Source organism: Castor canadensis, chromosome 1 (genome assembly GCF_047511655.1).
Source record: "Castor canadensis chromosome 1, mCasCan1.hap1v2, whole genome shotgun sequence".
NCBI classification, from domain to species: Eukaryota; Metazoa; Chordata; class Mammalia; order Rodentia; family Castoridae; genus Castor; species Castor canadensis.
This window is the reverse complement of record NC_133386.1, coordinates 189,794,991-189,803,069: the sequence shown is the minus strand read 5'-3', so window position 1 is coordinate 189,803,069 and position 8,079 is coordinate 189,794,991. Positions and strand designations below refer to the sequence as shown.

At 32.5% G+C, this 8,079-nt stretch overlaps 1 pseudogene; it reads left to right on the top strand.

Moving 5' to 3' along the window:
- The first annotated feature begins 6,855 nt into the window (after nucleotides 1–6,855).
- LOC109676217 (olfactory receptor 4C11-like) lies at nucleotides 6,856–7,774 on the top strand (annotated as a pseudogene).
- Nucleotides 7,775–8,079: the final 305 nt, after the last annotated feature.

The window sequence follows — 8,079 nt, the reverse complement described above, 5'->3', positions numbered from 1 at the left end:
AGAACATGGGAATGACAGCCTTTTACCAAATACAAGTGAAAAATAGAGTATGAACATTTAAAACAAAAATTTTGGAAAAGCTGTATTTTTTGAGAAACCAAGTCATAATGAATCATGCAATGAATATTAAATTCAGAATTTGACTCCTAGAAGTTGCCACTGGAGAAAGGCTATATTGCCTTTTCTAAGATGATGACATTTAACACGTAACAGTAAAGTTAAAATTCTGTGTAACAATTTAGAAACTAGATTTCTTTGAATTAAAGTTTTCTCCTCTATAAAAGATAATTCATGAAAATGGGAAATTCAGCCATTAACTTTGAGAAAATCTCTGCAGAAGACCAATCTGAAAAATGACTATCAACCAAAATAGATGAGGAACACATGAAGGTCAACAATAAGAAAATGAGAAACCTGACTAACAATGATCCAAGTCCTGAATACACACCTTATTAAAGGAGTATGCATAGCAAAATGGTTAAAAGAGAATTTTGACTCTTTTCCCCTCAAGAAAAAAAATCAACATAAGTACGAAAATTTCTTTATGAAAATTCTACAATTCAGTTAAGAAGTTCTAGGGATCCATAGCAGAGCAAAAACAAAATCTTAGCCGCTGAAATGCATAAAATCCATACCATTAAATCAGCATTATCTCCTTTACCAGACAAGGACACATTCAAAAAGGCCAATCTCCTTAATTAACATTGATGCAAAAGTCATCAATAAAATAGTGGCAAACCAAATTCAACAACGTATCAGAAAGATCATTCACCATGACCAAGTTGGCTTCATCTCAGGGATGCAGGGATGGATGGTTCAACATACAAAATCAATAAATATAATACAGCACATTAATAGAAGCAAAGACAAAACCACTTATCATCTCAATAAGTGCAAAAAAAATCCAATCTATGATAAAAGCTCCGATGTAAGGAATCAGTGAAGAGGTCTGGTAGAGATGAACCAGTTTGGGTTTCAATACACATATGCACGAAACAACACAAGGAATCCCCCGGTATAGCTATATTTATCTCAAACTAGCTAAAATTCCTTGTTTTCCTTATTATCTTTTATATTTGTTTTCTTCTACAAAACTAGAAAACAGTTTCTGCCAGGAGGTAGGGTGGGGCAAGGGGGGAGGTAACCCAAATAGTGTATATACATCAGTAAAAGCAAAAATGATAACAAAAAAGAAAAAAGACCATCACAATATAAAGCAGAATGAGGGAGGGAGTATATTCAACTATGATATATTGGCTATAATGTACAAATTTTCATAAACACCTTAATATAGCCTCAGCACAATAATAAAATAGAGAGAGCATCACAAAAAAATCAAAAGAAAACAAAATGTGTAATCAAACCATATGCCAATTAGCATATGAATGAATAAACAAATGTTGTGTATGCATACCATGGAATATGATTCCATGTGAAAATTAAGAAATTTTTATACATACTAAAGTATAAAGTGAAATAAGCCATTCACAAGAGAACAAATACTGTGTGACTCAATTTATATTAAGTACCTAGAGTAGTCAAATTCATAGAGACACAAAATAGAAGTATAACTGCCATGAGCAGGAGATACGAGCAATGAGGAGGAGTTATTTTGTAATGACTTAAAAGTTTAGATTTTTGAAGATGAAAACAATTATGGTGATTTAAGGGGAACATTGTTGCAAAACGATGTGACTGGATTCAATGCTAATGAATTGTACACATAAAACAGCATGGTAAATTGTATGTCACAAAACCTTTACCACAATTTAAATGAATAATGAAAAGAAATGAGGGCATTTTTCTTTAAAAGAGTATTGAATTAAATGATGTAGGTGTCAATATTTAGAACAGAAATTTATATATAATATATCCACATATATGAATATATGTAAATAATATATATTTAGAATATATTATATATATTTAAAACAAATTTTATGAATTATCAACATAAAGATGTATGTATTCTCTGTTAAAATTTATCTTTTCATGATGTTTGTCAATATAGTACAAAGAGGTTGCATATACTTATAGTTGGTGTCCCAAAATGTCATTTATATTAGTATGATACATTTATCCAAATGACTATAAATTAAAATAGTGAAAGTTATTTTCTTTATATCTTATATAAGATTCTTTGTATTTTAAACTACAGCCCATCTATCCAGACCCATATTCAGGGTAATACGTTGATTTAGTCTTCATGTTACTTTCAGGATGACTTGAAAGTGACAATTTCTCATACTTTCCTTGATTTTGTGACTTTGACAGTTCTCATAGTTGAAGCCAGACATTTTCAGCTGAAGTCCTCCATGGAGGCTTGTCTGATATTTTTTTGGGTCAGGATTAGCTTAGATTATGTGTTTTGAGGAGAAATGTGAGAGAAGTGAAGTGTCATTTTTATCATATCCTATGAATGGTTACATGGAACCAATATGACTTAATGCTTTCGATGTTAACCTTGATCTCTTGATGGCAGTACTGTTTGTTATTAATCTGTCTCTTCTACATCTTACTATATTCTTTGGAAGGAAATTGCTAAGTGTTCTCTGTATTTAAAGATACAGAATTATCTTCTAATTCTCTGAGGTTACACCCACAAAATATTTTTGGAATTATATCCTTGTGAGATTTCTCTCTTAGTCCCCTTTAATTTAGTAAGTTATTCAAACATTTATCATATTCTACTTTGTTGTTTTTCAGCACTGTGCTGTTTGTTCTGTCCCTCCCATTCCTTACAGTTTTAGACACAATAAGCTATTTGAGTTGACCTGTGCCGTATTGTTTATATCCACCAACAGGTGTGTTGTGTGTGTATTTTAGCCCTCCTTTCTTAATATCACTAGAAGACAATCCAGTTCATCTTGTACATTCTCCGTCAAACCTAGAATCAGGAATTTCTTCAAAGGTACTGATAATTTTATTAGAAATAAAGACCTGGGCACTGTACTTTTTTTCTTCTAGCCAAAAATGTCATTTATTGTTAATTAGCACTTGTACTTCAAATAATAGTTCACCTCTTTTTCCTTAATCAAATACAAATAGAAGATGAATTCCTTTATCATATCTGGATTGTGTTTCTCAATTGGGAGGGTAAAGACACCCGAGGTAATGATTTCCCCAAACTCCTGCATTTTGCATAATTCATATTTAATATACCTCTAGGGAAGGGAAAGTGGAAAAAACAGTTAAATTTATGGTGATGGAAGATTTCAGACAATGTTAAATGGTTGTAGAACCACCTGAATACATAAACTGCTTTGTGATGTCGGAGATCCTGAATCTAGACATTAATTTAAAAGCCCTTTGAAAATTAACATTTGAGTAAGCAGTCCCTGATTATTTTGGGAAGAAAAAAGGGCAATTCAACATTCTAACCTGGCATTAAGTCTTCCCAAGGATGGTAAGATTATACTAATCTTTATGCTTGCAGAATATCAATCACAGTGTTATCAGTCAATACAAAACATATCAGCTACTCATGAAAGGTTTGGACGTTTAGCAATGTTTATGGGAAGTACTTTACAATGAAAGTCAGATAGAGATAAAACACTTATGGTAGTTCCTGATGGAAATGAACACTAATAGTAAAGGACATCTGATAATAGATGGGGTATCAGAGATATTGTCATAGAAACCATATCTGTTTGGGGTTTTCCAGGAAATGCTCCATGAGCATAATGATGCTCACATGAATGTAAAAGAGGGATCCAAACATCCCTCTTAATTCCATGGCAACTAAATACAGAATAGGATGGAACAAAATTTATAATGCATCTATAGAGAGTCTTTTAGTTCTTTGAGTTTGCTGTGCCCTGATATATAGGTAGGTCCTTGGTATGTCTATCATTTGTGAAAAGTAAAATTATGTGTACTCTACAAATTTGTCAGTATGTCCTCCTTACACCTATTGACCTATCCTTCATTGTGTGATTAGATAAATGTATAGATAAATGTATAACTACAGATATGAATACAAATGGAGTTTATTTTTATGTGGCTTAACACACAGAAACACAAAATATTTTTTCATTTGTTTGCTAAAGAGACTTCAGAAAGTGTACATTTGGAGTATGTTCAATAAGGCTAGTGAACCTGAAGTTATTGCCAGTGTGATGGTGTATGATATATTTAAAGAACACTGTTTTACCACTATTTCCATACAGGATACACCATCTTACACAAGCCTCTGGAACTCAATGTTGCCCAAAGTATGCCACAGTGCCTCCTATGTACAACAGAAGAGAGTTCTGATGGCTCAGCTATATGACAATATGATTTGCTCTCTCCTAAGGTATGGCTTCTTTAAACCTTTGTTTTTATTTTAATATTTTTTTCTTTTATTATTCATATGTGCATACAAGGCTTGGGTCATTTCTCCCCCCTGCCCCCACCCCCTCCCTTACCACCCACTCCGCCCCCTCCCTCTCCCCCCCACCCCCTCAATACTCAGCAGAAACTATTTTGCCCTTATTTCTAATTTTGTTGTAGAGAGAGTATAAGCAATAATAGGAAGGAACAAGGGTTTTTGCTGGTTGAGATAAGGATAGCTATACAGGGCATTGACTCACATTGATTTCCTGTGCGTGTGTGTTACCTTCTAGGTTAATTCTTTTTCATCTAACCTTTACTCTAGTTCCTGGTCCCCTTTTCCTATTGGCCTCAGTTGCTTTTAAGGTATCTGCTTTAGTTTCTCTGAGTTAACGGCAACAAATGCTAGCTAATTTTTTAGGTGTCTTACCTATCCTCACCCCTCCCTTGTGTGCTGTCGCTTTTATCATGTGCTCAAAGTCCAATCCCATTGTTGTGTTTGCCCTTGATCTAATAAGCCTTTGTTTTTAATATACTAAGGTTGTAATATATTTTCTTAGATTGCCAATGTATATATTTCAAAGAAGATCTCTGTCTAGAATGCTAAGAATACAGTGTTCCCAATAAGAAACTGCAAATATTATGCTTTTGTTAATAGAAATACTAATAGAATTCACATATAAATGTATGTATGTGTAATATAAACTTTTGATAATGAAGAATTTTTCTTCCTCAATCCTTAGTATACTTATTGAAATCATGAATTTCAACTGACAACATGTTTTAGAGAGAATTAGGTATAATATATGCAATATAGCTACTTCCTATTAATTAATGTTTTCATAAAAATGCCTTGATATTTTTATCACTGTGATGAAAGTTGATATTGAATCTTATCTGTTACCAGTGACAGGTTTTTTTAGTGTTTGTACCTGTGAATGGCAGTTTGTCTGGAAATTCATTCTCTGAATCAATGTGTATATGCAGTTGTTCTATTATAGTTTTTGAAATCACAACTTTAGAGATAACAAGCACTGAATTCCCACCAAAATATGTGAAATTTAATGTTTCTCACACATTTCTCAATATCATTTGTTAAAAAGTTTCAAAATAATTGCTTTATTAATCTGATAGGCATAAAATACATCTCAAATTTTATTAATTAATCTGTGCAATAAGAAGAATCACTTGTAATGGCAGTTATTTGTCCATAGTTCTTGTGTGTGTGTGTGTGTGTGTGTGTGTGTGAATTATCTGGACAGCATTTATATTTGAAGAAATTGAGCTTTTTCTCAAGTATGTGTCCGAAATATATTTTTACCACTTCAAAAATATTTGTTTTTGATTGTGCTACCATTTAGCATACATATGATGTAAGGTGATTAAAATAAATTTCATAGTATTTAACGAACTGGAATCGATAGTAATTACTCCTTCTTATCTCTATTTTTTAGCTTGATGTCAAAATGTATGATACTCAAAATATACATAGTAAAAATGCTATGGTGAGTTTTAATTATGACCAAAGTATCCAGAGATCATTCTCTAATCCATGATCTTTACTTATAAACCTGAAATTGAAGGAATATCCCCTCTTTTCCTTCATGTTAATCTCAGATTCTTCTATGTCATGTAAAATCTTTTCCTTTCTGTCTTATTTTTAGGGGTGCATAGGGGTTTGAACTCAGGGATTTGCACATGTAAAGTAGACACTCTACCAATACAGCCACACCTCCATCCCTGAAAAATGTTCTTAAAGGACTCAGCACTATAAAAATTTGAGAAAAAAAGGGATGACGTGTGGCTCAAATGGTAGAGTACTTGCCTATCAAGCAAAAGTCCTTAATTTCAAATCTGAGTAGTTGCAAAAAATTTTGGAGCAGTAAAATTTAATGGTAATACATTTAGTTAAGGCCAAAGATTCAACTAGTTCTTTTTCTGCATTAAACAGATTAAAATGCACTTCATTTATATAATTTTATGTTTAGTACCTCTCACTCTTTCCCACACATATACACTTCATTCTGTATATGTGTATATGTGTTCTGAGGTTTTATTTACAAGGCAGTCCAAAATATTTAAACAATCATTATTATGATGTACAAAATTTTAAATATATACATACTTTGTAATGTAACTAGAAGGTTCAAATATATGGAAAGCATAATGAAATTATGCACAATTTTCTTAATGATTTCAAGAATGTATCTGAATATTAATACATCCTTGCTTAAAACTAACAAAGCATATTAAGTTCCAATTTAATCTACTCATGTTAAATCCTGTAGATTAATCTTTGTTTGAAGACACACTTGTTTTTTCAATATTTGCATGTTCAATATTTCAAATGGAGTGAAAAATTAATAAATTGATATTTTAGGGAAAAGCAAGAAAAATAAATGATAACACCCAGGAAACTTTTAATTTCATGATTGAGAATGTATATTCAACCTTAAAATTTAGTATTTATTTTATATGATTTTTCTTTTCTCTTTTGTTGATATTTTTAACAAACCTATGATTTACCACGTAGACTTAACAATGCACTAAAGCAACAGTGTGTCTGTGTTTATATTGCTGGGATTGATACAGGATACTCAGAGGCAGAAAATGGTGTTTTCAATCTTCTTAATTTTCTATGTTGGAACCATAGAGGAAGGTGCTCATTATCGAGACTATCAGGTCCAGACAGACACTTGGGTACCCAATGTACTTTTTCTTACTTTATTTGTCATGTGCTGATACCTGCTTTTCAATATCTAGAGCCCCCAGATGAATTGTGAATTCCCTCTCTGCAAATAAAATGTTTTCCTACCATGAATGCAAGACACAAGTCTTTGCAATGCATTTATTTGCTGCATGGAGGTATTTTTTCTTATCCTCATGGCTGTTGATCACTATATGGCCATCTGTAAGCCCTTGCACTATATAACAATAATGAGAATGCAGGTGTGTCCCATTTTGATTGTTCTTGCCTGAATTGGGTCTTTTATACATGTCACTACTAAGATTATTCTGATCATGAGGTTGCCCTTCTGTGAAACCAATGTGAATGACCATTATTGCTGTGATTTGCAGCCCTTGTTGAAAACTTGCTTGCACAGACACATATTTGATTAACTTGTTTGTGTCTAACAGTGGGGCAATTTGCTCAAGCAGTTTTGTGGTTTTGATAATCTCATACATTAGGATTTTGTATTCACTGCATAACCATAGTGCAGAAGGGAGGAAAAATCTTCTCTTCACTTGCACATCTCACATCATTGTAGTTGTCCTAACCTTTGTCCCCTGCATATTCATGCATGCATGTCCCCCAACCACTTTGCCCAGGGACAAGACAATGACAGTATTTTATACTGTTTTAACACTCTTTCTCAACACACTTGTTTATACAATAAGGAGTGCAGAAGTGAAGAATTCCATGAGAAAATCATGTCAAGTTGAAATCATGACTAAATAAGTGCACATATTTGTATTAAGTGTAAATATTTTGGTATAACAGGTTATCATAAACATGTGTTTTTTTCTTTATGTTTCCTTTTTTCTAGGTACTAGGAATTCCAAGGCATGATCTTTTCTCCCATAGCTATTTAAACTGTAGAGAAACTCATGAAATTATGAGCCAAGACTCTTTCCTCTTCACATTCTTCTTCTTTTCATTCATGTGTTTACTTATTATACAGATTTTTTTTTTCTTTTTATTTTATCATTTTTACATTTACTTACATATGTATACATTGCTTGTGCCACCTTCCTTCCATCCCC